The sequence below is a fragment of the Strongylocentrotus purpuratus genome, unplaced genomic scaffold (assembly GCF_000002235.5).
Source record: "Strongylocentrotus purpuratus isolate Spur 01 unplaced genomic scaffold, Spur_5.0 spur5_scaffold_4, whole genome shotgun sequence".
Lineage (NCBI taxonomy): Eukaryota > Metazoa > Echinodermata > Echinoidea > Camarodonta > Strongylocentrotidae > Strongylocentrotus > Strongylocentrotus purpuratus.
This window is the reverse complement of record NW_022145610.1, coordinates 12,974,321-12,996,947: the sequence shown is the minus strand read 5'-3', so window position 1 is coordinate 12,996,947 and position 22,627 is coordinate 12,974,321. Positions and strand designations below refer to the sequence as shown.

The 22,627-nt window shown below is 37.3% G+C and overlaps 1 long non-coding RNA gene across 1 annotated transcript; it reads right to left on the bottom strand.

Annotated features, from left to right (window-relative positions):
• Window positions 1-610: 610 nt before the first annotated feature.
• Window positions 611-2,310, bottom strand: LOC115929234. Its single transcript, XR_004066391.1, has 3 exons — window positions 2,217-2,310; window positions 1,118-1,192; window positions 611-682 (listed from the first exon to the last, which is right to left on the bottom strand). It is a non-coding gene; the product is annotated as an uncharacterized LOC115929234 (long non-coding RNA).
• Between the last annotated feature and the right edge of the window lie 20,317 nt (window positions 2,311-22,627).

The window sequence follows — 22,627 nt, the reverse complement described above, 5'->3', positions numbered from 1 at the left end:
AAAAATATATTCATATCTCCCCAACTTTACAGGATAAATCATCACATGATATTATAGGTTTTACCGCTTGGGTGGCAGCCGAAAACAAGATGCATGCTGCTGTACGTGGTAGCATATTCTGTACACGTGAAAGTAAAAGTGAAATAGATAGGCATTAAGAGACGGAGAGAGAAAATTGGAGAGAGAGAGAGAGAAAGAGAGAAAGAGAGAGAGATAGAGAGAGTAGGGAAGTGAGAAAACATGTAAAATAGTAATCGAGAGGGAAAGAGAAGGATGAGAGAGAGAGAGAGAGAGAAGAGGAGAAAGACGGAGAGAAAAAAATGTTGAGGGAGTAAAGGGAAGAGGAAAATCATGAAAAATAATATTCGAGAATGAAAGAAAAGGCGGAGAGAGAGAGAGAGAAAGAGAGACGGACAGAGAGTGAAGGTAAATGAAAAAAATTGTGAAATTGTAGCCGAAAAGGGTGAGCATGTTTAGAGAGAACGAAGGAGGGAGAGAGATAGAGATAGAGAGAAAGATAGAAAGAGAGAGAGAGAGAGAGAGAGAGAGAAAGAGAGAGGAAGAAATGAAAGAGAGAGACAGAGATTGTAAAATGAAGGTTTCTTACGAGTAGTAGTGGTAGGATGTGAGGTAGTGGCTTCCAATGTGGACATCGTTGTGGTGTCTTGTGCAGTAGTTGATTCTGAAGAAGAAATATGATAGATATATATATATATATATATATATATATATATATATATATATATATATATATATATATATATATTTACTTGACAAGACAACCTTCGTCCAAATAAAAATATATTCATATCTCCCCAACTTTACAGGATAAATCATCACATGATATTATAGGTTTTAACGCTTGGGTGGCAGCCGAAAACAAGATGCATGCTGCTGGACGTGGTAGCATATTCTGTACACGTGAAAGTAAAAGTGAAATAGATAGGCATTGAGAGACGGAGAGAGAAAATTGGAGAGAGAGAGAGAAAGAGAGAAAGAGAGAGAGATAGAGAGAGTAGGGAAGTGAGAAAACATGTAAAATAGTAATCGAGAGGGAAAGAGAAGGATGAGAGAGAGAGAGAGAGAGAGATAGTGTATTAAAATGTAGTTTTCTTACGAGTAGTAGTGGTAGGATCCGAGGTGGTGCTATCCATCGTGGACATCGTTTTGGTGTCCTGTGTAGTAGTTGTTTCTGAAGAAGAAATATGATTTATACACCGGGGCCCTGTCTTACAAAGAGTTAATATTAGTCGCAACTTATTTGCGATTGATATCGATCGCAATTATGTACAAAAGAGATGGGGGACTGTAAACTCGCAATTGATTAGAGGACTTTGTAAGACTCTTTGTAAAACAGGGCCCTGATGACACAACCGGGGAGCAAACTACATTTAAATTTATATTTACTAAAATTTGACTGAACAAATCCTTACATGATATTCAATTCCTAGCTTTTGATACCTCATCGACTGCCGAGAACAAGATGTTACTTTCACGGTGTAGCATATTATATACACGTGAAAGTGAAAGCGAAAGAGAGAGGCATGGAGGGATGGAGAGCAGGGAAGTCGAGAAAGACAGCTAAAATAGAAATCGAGAGAGAAAGAGAAAGGCCGAGAGAGAGAGAGAAAAAAAAAAGAGAGACAGAGAGATAGACAGGCAGACAGACAGACATACAGACATACAGACGGACAGAGAGAGAGAGAGAGAGAGGGGAGAGAGAGATAAAGTGAGGGAGAATGAACAAATTAAGAAAATTATAAACGTAAACGAGAGAGGCAGACAGATAGACAGACGGACACAGAGAGAGAGAGAGAAAGTCAGAGAGAATGAACAAATTAAGAAAATTATAAACGTAAGAGAGAGAGGCAGAAAAAGATAGACAGATAAAGAGAGGCGAAAAGTGAAATAGAAAGAGAGAAGGAGAGAATTGAGAAAGAGAAGGGGAAATAGGAAAGATAAATAACAAAAGCAAGATCGAGAGAGAAAGATAAAGGCAGAGAGAGAGAGAGAGAGAAAGAGAGAGAGGGGCAGACAAAAAATATGGAGGACAAAGGGGAGAAGAAGAGGGAGAAGGGGAGGGGACAGAGAGAGAACGATGGAAGGGGGGTCTGACTATCGGTTGATTATGATGAAAATTAGTTGTATAGATGGTTTTTAATTAATTTTGTCAAACCGACTTTTCAGATAATTATTGTGATTGCTTTTATTCTCACGTTCATTGCAGCGTTTCCCCCGATATCCAGCAGAGCAGTGGCATTTGTAGTTTTCCATAGTCTCCTCACACCAGCCATTTTGACAGGTATTTTCGCCACAATCTTTAGTTAAAAGAGGAGAACAAGACACTGCAACTATATTAGTGTGGTACGGTATGTCACTGAAACAGCTCCCGTAGGACTTTTTTGCCATTTTTTTTTTTGGTGCATTTTTGATTCATTTAGGCATTTAAGCTATCAGAAATTGATGGGGTTCAAATTTTCCCGAAGACACCCAATTTCCCCATTGCACTTTATATAAGCCATTTTGGCGGACAATATGGACCCCCCCCCCCCCCCCAGGAAGTGGAGGAGGGGTCTGAAAAAAGTCGTAGTAGTAGTAGTAGTAGGAGTAGTAGTAGCAGTACTCGTTTTAGTAGTCGTAGTAGTAGTAGTAGTAGTAGTAGTAGTAGTAGGAGTAGTAGTAGCAGTACTCGTTTTAGTAGTCGTAGTAGTAGTAGTAGTAGTAGTAGTAGTAGTAGTAGTTAGTAGAAGTTTCTAATATTAATACTGACTTATACAGATCTCGTTTTAAAACCTCTCATTGAAAAAGTGTGCTACTAATAATCGTAAACTTGTTAAAAGGACCAGTTGGCTAATTAATCATCCAATAATTAGATTAGCTTTAGAATCACTCGGGTATATCGACATTTTGTGTTGCTAAGACAACCACACGCGTAACGTACTACACACCAACAAAATGGAATTAATTTACTTAAGTGTAGCTCGTTCTTGACCTCATGATGGAGGACGAGATGTATCATATTATTCGTAAGTAGGCAGGCAGACCAATCCTGATATGGAAGTACAGTAAATTAAACAAATACAGAGTTTGGAAACAGGATCACATGCACACTCTTCCATATTCGCCCACACCCCCACAAAATAATTAATTGTTTTGATTTTGGTTGCAATGCCTTCCGACATATTCTTAATAATCAGCGATTTCTGGTTAACAAATTGCCTTTTCAACTATAATCGAATATAAAGCTTTTGGGGAAACAACACTAATTGGGACTGCACTTCTTGTAGCTACTTGTGCCCTCTATGTAACCAACAGTTGGTCCCCCATAATCCCCTTTTCCCTATGTTAATTGAGAGCTGGTTTGATGAGATAACCACCTTTCCGTGACCACGCAGAGAGGTCTAATCCCTCCTGGCTAAATTAGTGCAGATAGGCTTGAATAGAAATTTAGAAATTATAATGTTGGTAATTAATCATATTGTATACAGACTTAGTCAAGACCACAAACGCCTTTGTGGAAAGCAATTTTGAAATTGGCAATGCTACACTGTTAAATAAAACTGCAAATAAATCAATCAATCAAATTAAAATAATTGAATTATATGACAATTGATTTCAGAACTTCATAAAAAGAGTTTTTCCATCGTGTAATAAGTCAACCTAACCGTTAACCGTCGGTTTAGCACCTAAAGCTCCCCCTTATAAAACCCTGTCCGTTTGGGCGATTCAATCTTGTCTTCAGCCAAATTTACCTATGAAGCCCGTTACCAAGGGCAACGGGCATCTTTTATATTAACTATTGACCGTAAGACGGGCATGGCTAAAATCACGACTCCAATTTAGACCAATCGGATGACTAGATTCATTCAAAATACTAAAGAGAGGTATATAAAATTCATCATAAACCGTAGAGGATTATGTAAACCTTTTTACCTGTTTTACCAGGGATTATCAACCCCATCTACCTAGGAACTAAAAACAAAAGATTTCGGCTTTTGTGAGTCTTTTTTGTGTTTTGTAATGTAAAATGACATCGCTTCTTTTTTTGACAAAGGTTTGTCATGGACTAGATGGAGTCACACAATCTTTGGGAGGGGGGCATTTTTTTCCGGCTGCTCTCAGGATATAACACCCGGATGCTATGGATATACTTTCAACCGCTGTTGACAATGAAATAATCTCTAACATAGTGTCGAATCTTATGGCACTTTTGGCAAGGATTTACATGATTACATTTTTCAAAAGAATCGAACCGTAGAACAGGTCCACCCCCCCCCCCCCCCCCTCAGTGTTATTTAGGGTACGCGTTTGCATGTTCCATTCCTTTGAAAGCAACCCCTATCTCTGGTGTGTAAAGTGGGGGAGGGGCGGGAGATCAGCTACAATTTATTACTATTGTAGCAGGCATCATCATTTAACTCGAAAAGAACGACTTACCAGGAAATCTGCACACTTTGTGTCCGGGCGGGATCCCCAGTTTACTCTTCCTTCTTGGACAAGAAGCTTCCTTAGATGTGTATGGGATGAGCTTTGGAATTGTCTGTACCATACTGCCATTATGATGCATTTCCTTCTTACATTCGTTGAACATTGGTAAGGTGTAACTCAGCCCTAATCCGTCCGAACAACAAGTACCCGTGTTCTCATTCGAAGAAACGACAGAGGCTTTGAATGAGATATAAAAGGAGAAAATACAAATTGAGTAAAGAGTATAAATCTTTTCTGGTGTTAACCCATTAGAACCCAGTAACTACACCATATAGCGGAGCGTGGGTCCACCATTGAGATAAAAATTGAAATTGAAAATGAAATTATTTCCATATTTTGCTCACTCATTTGTACGTTCTTTTTGTTTATACATGTATTGAAAGCGCCAAATAAATGGTAATAACATCAATTTTTGATTAATAATGTCAATATCAATGTTTCATTGTATTTATGTTGAATACTGCTACTACTACTGCTACTACTACTACGACTACTACTAATACTTCTTCTACTAATATTGATACTACTATTACTTCTATCACTGTATTAATAATGATGATAATAATAATGATAATGATGAATCATCGTTTAATACCAGAATCATACGTACCGAAGGATACACATGTCAGGAAAACAAGGATCACGCCTCGTATGAGATATTTGTCCTTTCCATGTGAAAAAAAAAAGAAATGGAAAAGGCTTCATATTAGATGATAAGAGGCATAAAGTTCGATGATCAAAATGTCTATTAATTAATACTGATAAATGCAGCTCAGTTGACGTAACTGTACATAATAATTCAGAGACTGCATGTGATATGTTGCCATTTTTGGACAATTAACTCTACTTCCCTGCAGATAAATCTTGTAAATGGACATTCATCTTTAAGACCTCAGTCCCTCTAAATAGGCCATTTTCGTAATGTAACCAAATGTATACTTAAGGGCCTCCATACGAATGATTGCACAGAATTTCAATAGTCAACATTTCATGTATTATGTGTTGTATAAGGTAGGGCAAACCATAATGTTTGTCCTATGTATTCAATTTGTATTCTGACTAATTTGCATCGAGGCGTTTCACAAGAATAAATTTGGTTGCATTACCAAATGAATTATTAAAAATACCATGAAATTTGAGATATTCTTAATATAACAGGCAAGGCGTTTTTTCGACTTATATCTTAAGTAAAAGTAAATTAATATGAATTAATATGGATATTCAATGCATGTAATAACTTAAACAGGAAGAGAAAAACAGCCAAGGTATTTATCCACGATCTTTTAAAAAAAAATCTTAAATCGATATCGCATTTTATACCATTTATATACGAAACACATGTTTGTCCAGTTATATGCAGATGAAAGTAATAATTTATACATTTTTTCTGTATTCATTTTAGCATCCTCATTTATGTAGGGGGTGGTGCATCTTTCAAAGTAAAGACATCTACAAAAAGGGCACTTTTTACAGAAAATAGGGGCACCTACAAGGGGCTTCCCAAAGCGAAAAAATACATGGGCATATATGCATATGTTTGCAATTAAATAAATAAAGGCGAGGACTCACCATTTTGACTGATGGAACAGAAATCCCAATTATTCGATAAAATCCAGTCGAACAACAGTTGGTTGATTGTATTTTGTTTTTGCAACGTTGTCTTTACATTTCAAATAAAGTAAACTCTTAGAATGAGACAAAATGTATTTAAAATGCGAAGCAACCATCCAAGAATGCCATAATTTAGGTTTTCGGAAGATTTTGCTCAACTTCCTTGCTGTGTTGTCTTTATAATTCAAAACGACTCGACACTTGTTCATCCAGCAGCATTATAGTTTCTGTAAAGTTTTTCTTGCAATGTAGTCTTTACTCCTTAACTCCTCAAAATAAAGTAAAAACGTGAATAAAAGATCCAGTATTGCAAATAGTCTGTTGTTGTTTTTTCTCGAAATGTAACTCACATTACAATTTGCCTAATTCTGTTTCGACAACAAAATGAGAAACAATGAACACGTCTATCGAAACACTCGGGGTTTAATGCCAACTTTCACGGGTTAATATCCAATATGCGGATGTCGCGGCTAACAGGCACCCTGATCAGGAAGAGAAATGCCCGTTTTAAGTAACCAATCAACGCGAGGAACACTTGACATATCCCCACAGTGCCCACCCAGACCGCTTTGACAGTCGAGTGTTTAGCGAACCATGGTATCAGTATATTAATTTTCCTCGCAAAACTGGAGGTTTTAGTTGATTAGTATGGTGTACCAAAAGACGTATGACGTTATCCTCGGCCTAGTAAACAACATAAATGGAGCGTAAGAGGAATTTTGAGAAATATCAGGGAATTCAAACCAACGAAATCCGATGTTCTATTTCAGAAAATGTTATTCTGACGATTGGAAACACTGCATGGTATTTGCACAAGTTTGACATAAGATACAAATGCTGCTTTAACTGCAGAGAGATGAATCCCAAATAACTAAACTGCCGTTTTGAAACTAACATTCGATGTCACACTTGAGATAAATAATGTGATTGTGCGGAGGGGAAAACACTAGAAATTAGGCAAGGAAGACATAGCTACAAATTCTGTGCAGTTTTCTTTATACTCTGTCAACATTATCACGATGCTTCCAATGAATCTCATGAAACAAAACAAAAAACAAAATCAAGTCTAAGTCTGTCTGGAAAGAGTAAAAACACCCTGATGTAAACATTCTGTTTCTTTAGGAGTGCCGCAAGGGTCCATTCTAGGACCTTCTTTTCTTAATCTATATTGATAATTTGGTTACGAAGGGTCAGACCTATGATTTGTCAAATCAAATTATTGCTATGAAAGATGGAGGCTGCGATTTTTTTATAATCATCAAACTTGCAAAAATAGCGGCTAGAATAATCCTAACATGCAACTTTTATACGCCCTCAAAAGAAAACTTTCATAACATGAAATGGCTCTTATCTAACGATCGTGTGACGTATATATTAATTGGCTTGCATGTACAAATGTTTTATAATATGTTTAAGTGTGCTGACAATTCCAATCATTTTAACGCAAGATATGAAAATTTTAAAAAAATCTTATTTTTAAATCCCAAAGTTTGTAATATATTGTTTATTCACAAAACTGCTTTGCATACGATTTAATGATTATTGTTCTCTAGCAGTGAGTTATTAAAAGACATGACATACAAATCTTTTGTAATTTTTAGTATTATTTTTAGTTTATGTTCATCTATAATTATATCGAATTCAATTGTATTTTAATGCTTTTACACATTAATGAGTATTTATTTCATGTCCTTACATGTATTAGGTAGTTACCATGTTTTCCAGGGCTTCCCCGGTAGACCAGCTAATTTCTGAGTAGGCCACCTAGGCTAAAAATATTAAAATCGATCATGAATAATTGATACATAATTATCAGTAAAGGTACGCTTGATGGACTTCATTCTGTCTCGAAATGTCGTAATACGGGGTAAGAGTAAAAGTAGAGCGTAGTACAGAAGCTACAAAGAATCACTCAACCAAGCAGCTAGTACGTGAGGAGTGGGTGATGAGCCAATTTATTTGATGATCATCTACTTCAGCAGTAATTTAAAACCCTGCAAATCAATCAAAAATGGCAGTTATAAATGCAAGTACAGATTCTCATCAACATGTATAACCAGTCAGTTTTGCAGGATCATCATTCATCACTGACAACTTACAATGTAGGCGAGGTAATCAGATAGTAAATTATTAATTATCATTGTAGGCGTATAGGCTACTTATTGAAACTTGCAAACATACTAAAATGTTCCAATTATTTATAAAATTTAATCCTCATTTGCATATGCGCAAGAGAGATAATATGTTGAGATAATTGGTATTCTGGAAGTTGTTGTATCTTTTATCTTATCTTATCTTGCATGGTATTTACAACAATATTTACAACAGGCAGGGGGTTGTTGTATTGTTGTGGTGATACTATGGCGGCAATCTTTCTTGCCCAGAACAAACTACGTGCCAATAGACGAGTTGGAAGAAGATTGTGTGTTGACCAGAAACATCACAGATGAGAACTTTTAAAGATATTACAAGCTAGGATATGACGATTTTAATGCTCTCATCATACCAATAAAAGTGAAAGCGTGACTTGTGTTCATGATCCACATACCACAGCGCATATGATGACGCGCAATGACAATGACAATGACAATGACAATTTATTCTCATGTCACCCACATTGGGGTATTGGAGAAGTTTACAATCAGTTTGAATTTGTCAATTAAACACTGTGAAATATACAATACAAATAGAGTTAATGTTAATCCATACAAAATAACACTATCGACAATAGTGAGAAAAATTATGATGATAATGATAATAACAATATTGATGATGATAATAATAATAATAATCAAAAACAAAACGATAATATTAATTAAAACGATAATTAATGACGAAATTAATGGAAGCAATTGAAAAAGAAATTTACTGGCACCAGTAAATTGATATCTGAATTAATGAATTACTGAAAACATTCTTGATATCAATTTAATAAATTGATATAAGACAAAAAAGAGAAACATAAAGTTAATATTAAACTCATAACATGTTTTTGCACATACTTAAATTAATGAAAACGAAGCATTATTTTTCGACAGAATTTTACTAAGTTTAAACGTGTTTGTACATTATTGGAGTTAAAAAGCTGATCCATTTTCAGTGTATTTGGTCTCTCAATAAAATATTTATCGATGAACAATTTTCTTTCTGAACGAAAGGTAGGGCATACAAACAAGTAATGAAACTCATCCCCAAGCGATTGCAAATTGCACAGCGTACATAGCCTCATTTCCCTTGGAGTATTTGAATATCTACCAGCTACAATCGGCAGGTAATGATTGCCACAGCGAAAACGACTTAATATTGTCCGATCTCTTTTAATGAAATCGAGTAAGTATCTTTCTAAACATAAAGAATGTTTGAAGATTCGATAGTTAACACAATGCGAATTATCGTACATTCAAGCAGACCAATACTGAGCATGAGAATCTCTCAATCGACGTTCCACAGTTTGTTTGACCCACTCATAGCTAGTATTTTCACAAATTTCCCATAAATTAGACATCCCCATATTGTCCAGAGTCAGCTTGATTTTTTTTTAACCATAGTGCCTGATATATATTCTTCTCAACGAGTAATTTTAAGATAATATACACCTTACCAGAAAATTTATCCTGTCCACTATGTACAATCCTACACCAGAAGTTTATCATTCTGCTTTCGATATATTTCTCAAGTTTAAGCCTCCCCAATTCACCAAGTACCATACAATTTGCAGTTGTTTTGTTGACAGAAAGGGCTTGCTTACAAAATTTCATGTGGAAAATTTCAAGATCATGTAGCACTTAAAATCCTTATATCTCACTTCCATAGAGCAGAATGGGCAACACAAGTTGATCAAATAATTCCAAGAGGATATCAATAGGTAAGTGCAGTTGATAAGTTTTAGATAATAGACTATCCATTGCTCGTCTAGCTTGATTAAGTTGCTTAATTTGTGCTTTACGAAATTTGTTGATGTAGTTAAAAGTAGTTCCAAGATAGACGTATTCATCAACAACTTCTACAATATCATGATCAAATTAAAATATAGGAATTTTTCGAATTTTTGAGCGTAATAAGCGCTCAATTAACTAATTACGCCCAAGGCGCATCTTCTGATATGGCATAAAGTATTCATATTGGTTAACCTACTTATCATGCTTATATAAAACAGATTTTGATTGGTAGGGTCCATAAAGATGGGCGTGTCAAAAGTGATCAAAGATAAGATAGAGGCGGTCCTTCAAGAGATAACACAGGGATACAACAAGGTTCAGAATACCAACTTACAGCAATATTAGCGCTGTGTGAGCACAGTTCTTTTTTTTTTTTTTTGGGGGGGGGGGGCCTCGAAAATTTAAATTTTTTTAACCCCCCCCCCCCCACTCTTGGGCGCCTGGGGGGGGGGCATCCCCCAAAAAGGCTAAAAATCACGTGTTTTTACACGTTTTTTCCCGGGGGCGGCCCCCCCCCCCCCCCCCTGGATCCGCCACTGTCACCACTACCTATTTCTAATTCGATGGTCAGATCTACCGCAAGAAGTTCGGAGCCTCGATGGGATGCCCAGTCTCCACTCACAGACCCTGTCTAGAGACAGAAACCAACCACATCGAAGCATGCCTTAAGAGGTGTGGCTACCCGGATTAATGGGTCTTCAGAAAAACGGAAGCAGCCATGAAACCCCGGCATGAAACCCACAACCCCTGGATCAGAACCAACCCGTAACACTAGACGGAAAGACATGGTTACCATCATATGTCAAGGGAACATCAGAAGCTAGCTTCCAGAGGGTCCTCAAGAAGTACAACATTGACACCACGACAACACCCTTCTCAAAAACTACGTGGTTCCTTAGTGCATCCCAAGGATGAGCGCACAATGAAAGACTCCTCGGAGGGTTCTGTACAACATCCAATGTAACCAGTGGCGTACGCAGGATTTTTTCAAGGGGGGGGGGGGGGGGGGGGGGGGGGTGGGGGTTTACATTTCGAAATCGGCCCAAAAATTTCGAATAAGCAGGGGGGGGGGTGTAAGAGGTGATATGATGTAATATTGGATCCCTAAAAAAGAGGCGCTACATAATGATCAAGAAGTGCCTCAAAAAAGTAAAAAAAAAAAAATTTGAGTGACCGGTTTCACCACACTCCTTTTCCCCTTTAGAATGTACCCATAGGAAAGTGAAAAGTATGCCGCAGACCTGCCGCAGAGACTTTTAGTCTGCGGCAAAGAGTATGCCGAAGTATGCGGCAGAAGGAAATTTTGCAGCAGACTTGCCGCATACCAGTATGCCACAGGAACAGTCTGCGGCAGGATGAAATTTTGCTGCAGACTTGCCGCATACCAGTACGCCACAGGAACAGTCTGCGGCAGATCTGCGGCAGGATGAAACTTTGCTCCAGACTTGCCGCATACTAGTATGCCACAGGAACAGTCTGCGGCAGATCTGCGGCAGGATGAAACTTTGCTCCAGACTTGCCGCCCGCATACTAGTATGCCACAGGAACAGTCTGCGGCAGATCTGCGGTAGGATGAAACTTTGCTCCAGACTTGCTGCATACTAGTATGCCACAGGAACGGTCTGCGGCAGGGCGAAACTTTGCTCCAGACTTGCCGCATACCAGTACGCCACAGGAACAGTCTGCGGCAGGTCTGCCACAGAAATGTGGGAAATTATACAGTCTGAAGCAAGGCTAAAGGCGGCCATTTTGTAGGACATGCAGTACCATATGAGGTTGAAGGCTGAGCCCATGATCTTGTAAATTCCTGTGTTAATTAGCACTGTTAATTGTCTTTTTAGCTTCTGTCAAACCAAACAATTTGCTTCAAGTTCAACTGGTACCATAAGAGGAATTTATTACATAAGAGGAGACTGAGGAATTAACGGACTGTTTCAAACTTTTTTGTTGTGCCATATGTGATCTTATCTTCAGCCCCACTAACTCACTTTTTTGTTGTAACTACCCAAGACGAAAATCCAATTGAAACTAATTGAACACCAATTGAATTTTCAATTGGTTTCAATTGGTCTCAATAGGTTTTAACAGGTTTCAATGGGACTTTAATAGGACTTCAGATGGTTTCAATTGGTCCAGATTGTCCCTTTTGGACCAATTGGGCCCATTGGCCCCCATTGGCCTACGCCCCATTAGACTTTAATGGGACCCCATTGGCCTAAAGTTGGACTTCAATTGGTCCAATTGAAACCAATCGAAAACCTTTTAAAGTCTAATGGGGCAGATTGGTCCAATTGAAATCCCATTAAAGTCTAATAGGGCCAATTGAAACCAATTGAAACCAATCATCTCATGCATATTCATTATTACTTTACACGTGTGACAGAAAAATACATTTATCATGATTTGTTAAGCAAATTAAGACAATGTACATCATTTTTGTGATTTCTTTTTTCCTTTTGCCATTATTAACCAATAGATTATTTTGTCTGATCATGTTACAATTACATTCACGTTTTAGCAATAAATTGATAGATTGATATTGATTATATGATTACTAACCAAGAAACAATATACATATTTAGTATATATTATAAGTGTACGAGCCTGTGTCGCTTAAATGTTACTCTTGAATACACTTAAAATGATCTATGTGATGGAGTTAATACAATTGAGAATAGAATATACTTAATTGGTAATATCGATATATATTGGTATTACCTAATTGGTAATATCGATATTTCCAATATCAATTATGAAGTATCGATCAGTTTATCACTGGTTCTTCTACATGCATACTTTATTGCCACGTACTGGATATGAAAGAGTATGCGGCAGGTCTGCAGCAGGTCTATATGAGATATGGATATTCATGATGAAGAGTCTGCGGCAGGTCTGCAGCAAGTCTGCGGCAGACCTGCCGCAGACTCTTTATCATACTGAAAGAGTATGCGGCAAGTCTGCAGCAAGTCTGCGGCAGACCTGCCGCAGACTCTTCATCATACTGAAAGAGTATGCGGCAAGTCTGCGGCAAGTCTGCGGCAAAACTAATTTGCATGTGAAAAAGATGACTGTCTGCGGCAGGTCTGCTGCAGATCTGCGGCAAGTCTGCCGCAAGTCTGCCGCAGGAGTATGCGGCAGGCTCATTTCTTTCCTATGGGTAGTGTTATGAAAATTGTAAATTTGTAATTCCAATCATAAATATCTTGATAATCAGAGCTTAAAATGGGTAATTCTCATACGTAAAAAGGGGCACTCATCAGAGATGTAAGGGTACACTTCTTTGAAGGGGAAATGCAATTATTGCAAGCTAAGGAAAAGGGGCACTTTTCAGAGGTAAACAGGAGCACTTCTTGCACCTGAAAAGGCGCACTTATAAAATGTGAAATGGGTGCATTTATTACAAATTATTACAATAGTGCACTTGTCAAAGTAAAAAGGGAACCTATTATATAAGAATAGGGAACGTTGGGCACTTGTTAGAAAGTAAAAAGGGCACTCATTTGTACAAAGTACAAAGTACAAAGATACAATCTTCCTATTTAAAAAGGGGCACTCATCAGAGGTGAAAAGGGGCACTTTTGAAAAGGGGGTGGGACACTAATCTGAAGTAAAGGGGCATTTTCCAGAAAGAAATAAAGGGGTACTTTTGGGGGTGCTCGAGAATGTGGGGCGCACTCTGTTTAAAGTGATCCAATTTGTCTAAGCTTTCAAAGGACATAGTTTCAATCGACAGGATAACCTAAAATTATTTGAAACAGCCTACTAACGTCTTGTCTTATTATCTAAGATCTACCTGTTCACTTGTCCGTTGCATCATTTCAAATTGCATAAGATGTGTATTAAAGGTGCATGCAAGTTTTTGTCACGAACAGCACATGAAAACTCATGAGTGTACTAACCTCAAAGATTTAGTAAGTACAAGAAAGAAAACTTGTTGATAAATTACCCAAAAAATTGAAAATATACTTTCATGAAAAAGATATTCAAGATTATGTGATCATTGCAAAGAGAATATCATGAATTGTGATTGTAAATGAGCATTTTCTTAAAGAACAATCCAACCCTTGTAATAAGTTCATTAGTATTAAAGCATAAAAAAAAGATAAACACAATGGCGAAAGTTTAAAACAAATCGGGCCAATGATAAGAAAGTTATGGATGTTTGAAATATGAGTTCACTAATTATATGCGAATCCCAAATTTGCAGTTTGATCAGTGGATTGTGACGTAGTCGCGGGTAAGTCTGCCGTTTGTCATGTGCATAAATATCATTAGTTGCTGTTTTTCTTCTAAAGGCCTTCACTCTTGGGGCACTTTTAACAAATATCGATGGATTGCATATTATTATATTTCCACTTAACAGCGCAGACCCTCCTAAGGCGCCTTGGATTAATTCTCATGTGCGAGAAGCTGCAGCCTTTTAACCTGAGAGCGCATGCATGAAAACTGTATTGAGTTAACCCAGATGTGCGATTTGCCCACGAAAAGCCGCATTGTGTGTGTACGAAGACCGTGACGTCTTTTTCAAGCCAGAAAAACCGCGATTAATTTTCAACCCATTGAAAGATTCGTCATACTCGTCATACTCCCTCTGCGGCTAAACTAAGTTATTTTATCTATGCTTGATTTCGTGTCTAATTAGCACTGCACACTGTATGTTTGGAATGGATCATTATGCACAATCAAAACACCGTTTAAAAGGGTTGTTTACAAATAATAACACCTGTTCAAAAAATTCAACAAGCTGTTGTATTGTAATGAACTGTTAGCATTTTAAACAACGTTTTATCTGTGTATATATAACCGAATGAATATTTAAAAAGTAGATTTTTTCGGGGAGGTAACTTGGAGGTGTCTAGACACACGGGTTATGGGAGCCCCATTCATATTTAATTTTTCAGCAATTCATGGAAATAAAGACTAGTGTTTTTTTCTCTCTCTCGCTGGTATAAACAATTGCGTGCTGCCCATACAGCCAATGTGTTGATTCATGAATTCTTGTTTGGAGACTATGCTATTCCATTGTCATTTGACTCATTGAGGCAAAACACATTTTACGGAAGGTTTTAAATATTTTTTTTTCTTTGAACTTGGTATAAAGCCCTCTCCAAAGAAAATATTTTCTCTTGCTCTGGATCATCTCTTTTCCTCCCTCTCTTCTCTTTCTCTCTCTTTTCTCCCTCTCTTTTGTTTCTTCACTGGCCACCAATTATGGGTGCAGTCTGCCTTCCTATCCGCATTCTGCCCCGTGCCCCCCCCCCCCCCTTCCCCCGGTACGCTAGTGTTTCTCCGGATTGTTATTATCATTATAATCATCATCTTGGTATTATTATTATCATTATTTAGATGGAGAGGGTGATGAATAATGAAAGGAAAGCAATGAATTATAAAAAATCGTTATAGTCGTTTAGAAATTTGGGTTGATTTGACTCTTCCATTCAATAAATCTCATTAAAATGTGAAAACTGCACTCATTATTTTTTCTTCCTCCCTCTCCCGAGTATACTAATGTGTATCCGGTTTTTTGTTTGTTTTGTTAGGTGGGGGTAATGGAAGGAAGGTAACAAATCATTGATTGACATTCGTTTAGAAATTTGCGTTGATTTTGCTCACATCACAAACGAAATCTTATTAAGTTAAATCAATACTCTTGCACAAAATTCAAGATTACGATTTAAGATACTTTATTTCTCCAATCGTGCAAAATATAAACTAACATTATCAATTGCTCCTGTTTGTTGTACTTTCATATTACTCCTTATCAGCGCCCAAAATACACGGGGGCGATGGGCATCTCGCCCCCGTGAGCTCCATAATCGCCCCCGTCAGGTTGCCCACGGGGACGATTGCAAAATTAAAAGTCGCCCCCGTGGAATTATAAAATAAAGATTATATTTTCTTATATAACTTTAACACAAAATAAGTTTCAATTTTCAAACCTTAAACCAATGAAATGGAACTTAGATGGCGCTTTCTCTCCCATCTCTATGTATTACCGGTACAAACAACGGAAGCTCGCAGTGCAGCTAATGCGGCCGTCAGCAGTGGCTATACTGCACCGGTAGTACCGATGTGCACGCTGACGCCCAATATCTGCTGGAGCTGGAGACGATCGCGCAAGGACTGAAACATAGAGAGGTTTTTCGTTGTAAAAAGAATCCTCTGAAATATGGTTGTTCTAAAAGAACAACAAATAATGTAACTCGACCAATAAATAAATATTGAGAAGAACATCAGCAAGGATGTTGCAGGGACGTTTCGTTGTACCGTTATCGAAAATTAATCCTCGACTGAATTCATTTTACCCCCCCCCCCCTCCCCCGTCCGCGCGAAGCGCGGAAGCTTTGACGTTTCATTAAATCAGTAGAGAAATAAGACGAACATATGAAAAAAAATATTTTGCCTTGATTAAGAAAATTTGAAAATCGTATCAGTATTAAACAGGGAGTAGGAAAGGGGAGGAAATTAATCCAAAAAAAACATTGAAGAATCCGATTCAGTGTTCTGTCGTGATGCGTACAAATGAAAGTACATACAAAGGTGAAATAATAAATTGAAGAGCGATGATAAATCTATTCTTTGACGTTGATTGATTGAATAAAAAATAATGAAACAATATGGTCTCAGGGTCATATATCTTCGAATATTAGAAAGTTTCATCCACCATCGTGTTGTTGAACACTATTTGCAATTTAATTTTAATGCGGTGACTTGTCGGTTACGAGCAGAAGGTCATTTCAGGCTTCTATATTCTATAATACTATCAACAGATATCTGGATATAGACACTTCGAGCTACGAGTCAGAAAGTATATCATCATCTCACAGAATTCTACTCGAACACCGCATCGAAATTCTTTTCACCTTTTTTTTGTCTTCTTCCTCCTTTTTTTGTGGTTCCTTTTAGCTCTCCTTTTTTCCTTTTCCTTTCTTCTCTCTTTTTTTAGTGGGGGCGGGGGGAGGCAAAGGCCTTTTGCCCCACCCTAATCCCGATCCGCAACTTGTTGGCGGGAAAATTGCAACTGATATCCCCCTTCTTTTCTTTACTTCTTCCTTAATTTTCCTTCCCTTTATCTCCTCTTCAGTGACTGGTCCCTCAGAAACTAGTGCTAAGCCAGTCACAGAGAATTCATGATTTCAACTGATGCCCGTTAGTGCATTGTACATTTGATTTTTCTTCACATTTCATTTAAAAATCTTTTCATATTTGATAAATATGGTGCATTGGCATATGGGCTATGGTTGGAGCGTTGGATGCGTTGAACAGCGTTGGTGTATTATGTGGATTTATCATATTCATATTATGAATATTTTCAGCGAATTGAATAATATTAAAAAAGGATGCAATTCATGGTTGTACTCGATAATTCTCACTTAACATATTCTCTCTCTCTCTCTCTCTCTCTCTCCCTGTCTTGCATAAAGGTAAATATGAAAATAATATTTTGCCTTGATTAAGAAAAATTGAACATTGTATCAGTGTTTAACAAGGAGAAGAAAAGGAGAGAAAATTAATCAAAACAAACATTGGAGAATCCCATTCAGTGTTCTGTCGTGATGCATACGAATGAAAGTACATTCAAAGGTGAAATAACAAATTGAAGAGCGATGATAAATCTATTCTTTGACGTTGATTGATTGAATAAAAAATAATGAAACAATATGGTCTCAGGGTCATATATCTTCGAATATTAGAAAGTTTCATCCACCATCGTGTTGTTGAACACTACTTGCAATTTAATTTTAATGCGGTGACTTGTCGGTTACGAGCAGAAGGTCATTTCAGGCTTCTATATTCTATAATACTATCAACAGATATCTGGATATAGACACTTCGAGCTACGAGTCAGAAAGTATATCATCATCTCACAGAATTCTACTCGAACACCGCATCGAAATTCTTTTCACCTTTTTTTTGTCTTCTTCCTCCTTTTTTTGTGGTTCCTTTTAGCTCTCCTTTTTTTCCTTTTCCTTTCTTCTCTCTTTTTTTAGTGGGGGCGGGGGGAGGCAAAGGCCTTTTGCCCCACCCTAATCCCGATCCGCAACTTGTTGGCGGGAAAATTGCAACTGATATCCCCCTTCTTTTCTTTACTTCTTCCTTAATTTTCCTTCCCTTTATCTCCTCTTCAGTGACTGGTCCCTCAGAAACTAGTGCTAAGCCAGTCACAGAGAATTCATGATTTCAACTGATGCCCGTTAGTGCATTGTACATTTGATTTTTCTTCACATTTCATTTAAAAATCTTTTCATATTTGATAAATATGGTGCATTGGCATATGGGCTATGGTTGGAGCGTTGGATGCGTTGAACAGCGTTGGTGTATTATGTGGATTTATCATATTCATATTATGAATATTTTCAGCGAATTGAATAATATTAAAAAAGGATGCAATTCATGGTTGTACTCGATAATTCTCACTTAAAGGGAAAGTCCACCCCCAAAATAAGTTTGTTTCGATAGAGGCAGAATAATAAGAAAATCAGGTGAGTGAAAGTTTGAGCAAATTCTGAATGAAAATAAGAAAGTTATGAATTATTGAAGTTGTGATCAATCAAATACAAATTGGCAACTCTGTGACTTAGTATACGAGCTCTCCTTCATTTGCTTTGTGCATAATATTCCATAAAATCATGTTTTCTTCGTTATTGATGACGGAATATATATTTGTTCCTTGCAGGGGGAGTATAGAAACATATTTGCAATTATTATATTTAGGGTGCATGTATGGTTGAAATTTTTCTTGAGGAAAAATGAAAATTTTAGATTTTTTTAGTACTGAGCAAATGGAAGTTGAGCTCGCGTGATACGTCATAGAGTTGCCAATTTGTGTTTGATTGATCACAACTTCAAAAATCCTAACTTCCTTATTTTTAATCGGAATATGCTCAAACTTTCACTGACTTGTTTCTCTCATTTTTCTACTCCTATTAAAACTAACTTAATTTCAGGGTGGACTTTCCCTTTAACATATTCTCTCTCTCTCTCTCTCTCCCTGTCTTGCATAAAGGTAAATATGAAAATAATATTGTGCCTTGATTAAGAAAAATTGAAAATTGTATCAGTGTTTAACAGGGAGAAGAAAAGGAGAGAAAATTAATCAAAACAAACATTGGAGAATCTAATTCAGTGTTCTGTCGTGATGCATACGAATGAAAGTACACTGTTGGTCATAATGGTGGAATATTTATTTTTACCCCAGTTTAGGGAAGGATTTAAAAAAAATTACTTATTTCTAATAGATCTAGATAATGGCATACATTCTCAGATTTTATTGAATATTAATTTGCAAGTGTTTGTTTTGCGTGACTGCTTAATCATATGTGTGCTACTATGCTAATGAGCTAAGGGACCTACGTCCTAAGTCATAATTTACAGTAATGAGGATTAATGCCTCACAAAAGAGTACTAATATATAGCTGATCGACACGATTTTTATACTGGGGCCTCACAGTAACGAGGCCATTGCTTAGCCCCTGAATCATGACTGTACGCAGTGATTGCTAGGGTACGCGGCCCCTTCCACAAATCCCCCAAAACGAAGAAAATGCAATAAATTGTCAAAAATTCATTGCATTTTCCCCCGGCCCCCAACAGGAAAAATTCCTCTGTGTGGCCATGCCTTGAACCATAATGCATGGCCCTACAGAGGAATTTTTCCTGTTGGGGGCCAGGGAAAAATGCAATGAATTTTTGACAATTTATTGCATTTTCTTCGTTTTGGGGGGATTTGTGGAAGGGGCCGCGTACCCTAGCAAACACTGCGTACAGTCATGATTCCGGGGCTAAAGAATGGCCTCATTACTGTGAGGCCCCAGTATAAAAATCGTGTCGATCAGCTATATTAATGCCCTTTTGTGAGGCATTAATCCTCATTACTGTCAATTATGATTTAAGGACGTAGGTTCCCTAGCTGATTAGCATAGTAGCACACATATGATTTAGCAGTCACGCAAAACAAACACTCGCAAATTAATATTCAATAAAATCTGAGAATGTATGCCATTATCTAGATCAATTAGAAATAAAAAAAAATAAAATCCTTCCCTAAACTGGGGTAAAAATAATTATTCCACCATTATGACCAACAGTGTACATACAAAGGTGAAATAATAAATTGAAGAGCGATGATAAATCAATTCTTTGACGTTGATTGATTGAATAAAAAATAATGAAACAATATGGTCTCAGGGTCATATATCTTCGAATATTAGAAAGCTTCATCCACCATCGTGTTGTTGAACACTATTTGCAATTTAATTTCAATGCGGTGACTTGTCGGTTACGAGCAGAAGGTCATTTCAGGCTCCTATATTCTATAATACTATCAACAGATATCTGGATATAGACACTTCAAGCTACGAGTCAGAAAGTATAGCATCATCTCACAGAATTCTACTCGAACACCGCATCGAAAAAAAAATTCACCCTTTTTTGTCTTCTTCCTCCTTTTTGTTGGTTCCTTTTAGCTCTCCTTTTTTCCTTTTCCTTCCTTCTTTCTTTTTTTAGCGGGGGCGGGAGGAGGCAAAGGCCTTTTGCCCCACCCTAATCCCGATCCGCAACTTGTTAGCAACTTGTACCTGACCCTCAGATAGACAAAGGAACATCCCTTCACTGCTATTATGTAAAACAGGTGTCACTCACATGCATATTCACCTTTTTACATAATAGCAGTGAAGGGATGTTCCTTTGTCTACCTGAGGAACTGTATATTTTGTCCGCTTTCTTAGTCAGTCATGTTCATAGTGAGGGTGGGGGTGTCTGTGTGTTTGTGAATATTCCTGGTTGTTCTGGTGCATGTTTGGTTTGTATAGTTTCCCACATCTATTTTTTACACTGCGGATTTTTTGACACAGAGTTCACTTACAGTACACACACTTATATTTGCAATTTCACACATAGGCTATACATACAAACACTCTCTTTCTCTCTCTCTCTCTCTCTCTCTCTCTCTCTCTCTCTTCTCTCTTTCTCTCTCTCCCTGTCTCTCTAAACATATACCAACCCACCCTCATGTATTTACAAACACATAAGCAACAAATGCACACACTAGCTATCAATAATACACAATAGACACACACAATGAGTATGAATCTTATCAGGATGGTCCTTGAAGACATGAGATGGTCGCAGGGGCGTACGAAGGATTTTTCAATGTTTTTTTTTTTAATCGGGCCAATTCTTTTAAACGACTCAGCCAGCCGCTGAATAAGCGGGGGGGGGGGGGGGTCCCTAAAAATCGCAACGACTCACCCAGTCACTGAATAAGCAGGGGGGGGGGGGGGTAAGAGGACATTTTTTTTTTTTTGGGGGGGGGGCCGAAATTTGAAATTCTGACCCATCGGCATACCGTTTTTGGGGGAGGGTAAGGTCATCTTTTTTAGGTCCTCTATTTTTTTATTTTTTATTTTTTTTTAATATTTTAAAAAAAAAAAATTTTAAAACTCAAAAGAGTTCTTTCCCCAAAAAAAAAATCATACACAAAACATACACATAAAAAACTCAAGGGGGGTTAACCCCCCCCCCCCCCCTGCGTACGCCGTTGGATAGTAAGGTGTGGGTCAAAGCTACTGTGTTGCTCTGGACATGATATCCTGACATATCAGTGGTTCTGGTTCCTTTGTGACAGAAGAACCTGGCCAGAAAAAACAAAGAAAATAAAGTAATACATAAGTCGTGTCAAAGACAAGCTTCTATTATAAATATGCATACCTAGTGCACATTATACTGATTTATCTGACTAAGTCCTTTTGCAATCTTTTATATATCTTCAAACTTCTTTTCTCAAGATCATCCAACTTAAATCAGAAACGAAACAATAAGTTCAAGTTCAAGTTCAAGTTTATTCAAACCAATCAAACACAACATTTTACAATCAATTGACACAAAAGAAATAAAAAACATGATAGGTTTGGGACCCCGGAGAAGCAGAGCTTGTGATAGGGGGGCCCCTTAAAAGGTACATAAACAAAAACAAAATAACAGTATTTAGAATAACCGATGACAAAAACATATTTACAATGATAACTAATGAGTAAATATGGGAACAGAAAAAAAAGATAACACACATACACATACACACCCACGCACACACACACAGACACACCCACATACACACATACACACATGGCTTTCCAGGATTTACTTTAACATATTTTGTAATCTCTCAAAAAGATATTCTCGACATTTATGTTTAAACATAGGTAGTGTTGGACTGGATCTGATGTTTTGTGGCAACTTATTCCATTCTTTGATACAATTAATTACAAAAGAGTTCGAAGCAGTTTGTGTTCTCGCAAACGGCTGATGGATAAGATTTCTCTGACGTGTGTTGTACGAATGGACAGTCGAATTTACAATAAACGCATCTTTTAAAAATGAATTATTTTGAGCAGATTGAGATTTGTACATGAATATCAAACAATTCATGGAGACTAATTCATCAAGAGGCAACATCTGAAGTTGCACAAATAAAGGATTACTTGGATTTCTGTAATTTGAATTTGTAATGAGCCTGATAGCTTTCTTCTGAAGGACTATTAACTTGTTTATATGGCTCCTTTATGTATTTCCCCATGCAACATTACAATAAG